Below are 2503 nucleotides of genomic sequence, written 5' to 3' on the forward strand. Positions count from 1 at the left end.
CTCTCTCTCTCTCTCTCTCTCTCTCTCTCTCTCTCTCTCTCTCTCTCTCATAAATAAATAAATAAATAAATAAATAAATAAAAAAAGAAAGAGAATTCTGCTGGCACGTTGAGGCAGGGAAAATACTGCACTTACAGGAAGTTTTGCCTCTCTCGACTGAAACGGAGTATTTTAGAAATATACGAAGCTGGGTGATAACATTCACAGAGCTGGCTTCTTGGCCCCAAGTTTTCCCAGCTTGGGAATGAGGCACTGTATTAGCTCAAGGCCAATGGATTTTTGCCAGGGCTCAATTAGGAAATTGTGCCTGTAGGGTAACCTACATTTTCAGTACTTTTCCAGTCTGGAAACCTTGCCAGATGGCCCACGTCAGGAGACTGTCACGCTTTGCAAGGCTGCCTTTAACCTTTACAAACAAGTAGGAAAGTGATCCTTCCCGGAGTGGGCTCTGCCACAGCTTATCTAAATAGTTGACCCCGACTCTTACCATCACTCATCACTCAAAGGGAAGTTCAGCCTTGTTGCTTTTCAGTTTTGTTGCTTGTTCAAGACATTGGGCTCTGGAGGCTGATATTTTAGTCAGACAATCACCCCAGGCTGTCCTTGAAATGACTTCATCATTGTACTAAGAGCAATGGGGAGGATGTGATTGAGAAACTAGTAATAATGTCCCCAACTCAAGTTTACCCCGTTGGAGAAGATGTCACCTTCTTTTGTGCTTCCTGTCCTCTCATGCTGGTGTCTATGTGGGTATGAGCAGGCTGATCCTGCATCCTGATGTCAGCCTGAGACGATCAAATAGATGACAGCTTCTGATTCAGGCTCCTAACAGGTGACTCAGCTCAGTAACCTAGAGGCGTCAGAGTGTTTTGCTGTGGATACTGGAACCTAGGGAGTCCTTGGCCTCTACCCCACAGGTACCTGACAAGGGGGCTATTCACAGTATTCACCAGGACTTCCATCAGCCAGGCAAGAGGTGGCAGCAGGCTGGCAATGAGTTAAGCAGTAAAAATGCTGGTCAAGCTGGGTACCATACCACATGCCTGTAATCCTAGTACTCTCAGAGGCTGATGCAGAAAGATCACAAATTTGAGCCCAGCCTGGGCGACTATGAGACTTACTGAAACCCTGTCTAAAAAGAAGGTGGACTGGGGATATAGCTCAGTGCACAGGTCCTGGGTTTAATCTCTACGTGGAAAAAACAAAATAATACTTATTAAATTATGGGCATACTCCAGATGTTTGGGAATCTTCTCACCATCTACTATAAGCAAGGGAATGGGAGGAAGCAGCCATTACTGCTGGAAGCACAGAGCTCTTGTCTCCACCTATCAATCCTGCACTCCTTCTGCCTGATACCTGGTGCCATTCACAGGCTTGTTGGAGGGACTCGAACAGCACTAATTCTACCCTTTTCAGCCCATGGATGACAGGATTAGCCTAAGAACAGAGATAGGAGAAGTACTACTTGAGCAACTCTTGCGACCCACAAACAATTCTTAGGCTGCTACTGCTTCTTTTTATAAGAAGATTATATTTCATCCTATTGACTGGGTCTTCACTCCACTTTCCTGGTGTCCATTCCATCCTTATGCCTCTGTAGTCTCTCATCTGTTCCTGATGAATCTGGACACACACACACACACACACACACACACACACACACACACACACACACGCATTCTACCTCCAAGGAAGCAATCTTCAAGGCAGGTTTTACCTTCATCCTTTCTTCTTATGATCTAGCTCAAGGTAGAAGATAATAGCAAAGCAGCAAGACAGAAGGAGGTTCCAATAATGAACTCATTACATTCCCAATAATGAGATGCCTTCCCTGCAACACTCAAGTTGGAGGACTGAGGCCTAAGACTTCCTGCACAACTATTTAATCTAGAATTCTAGTTCAGGGAGGTTAGTCCTTAAACCAACAGTTTAACTCCTATTTGTTTCAGGAAATTCACACAAAAAAGAATCTGTTCCAAAAAGATTACTCCTCTTGGCAAATAAGCCCCAACCCAGGCTGATAACCGTCTTCTGGGCAAAGAGCTCACTTATCAAAGAGCTGATTACTTATCATGACTCAAGACCTCATTGTATCCTCCAGGCCAGAGCCATTGGATCACAAACTTGGCGCCATCCTTTGAGATCCCAGCAGTGAGAGAGACCTGCCTGGAGCTCTGGAGCCACAAGACCCAAACCTAGAAAGAACTGGTTAGACCCGAGCTTTTTTTTTTTTTTTTTTTTCTGTAAATGTATTTGGTATAGGGTCTCACTATGCAACTCAGACTTGTAATGATCCTCCTGTTTTCAGCCTCCCCAGCGCTGGGATTATAGGCATGCCCAGTCTCTGTGGCTGGCTCTGTGCCCGTGGGCAGGGCTGGTGTGGCAAGTGGTGCTGGGATCGAACCCTGGTTCCTGGGCTTGCCTAAGCAGGCGCTTAGTTCTCTGAGCTCTCTCGCTGGCCCAGACCCTAGCTTCTGACACACCAACAGTGTCCTCAGTA

This window comes from Octodon degus, unplaced genomic scaffold (assembly GCF_000260255.1).
Source record: "Octodon degus isolate 3935 unplaced genomic scaffold, OctDeg1.0 scaffold00033, whole genome shotgun sequence".
Lineage (NCBI taxonomy): Eukaryota > Metazoa > Chordata > Mammalia > Rodentia > Octodontidae > Octodon > Octodon degus.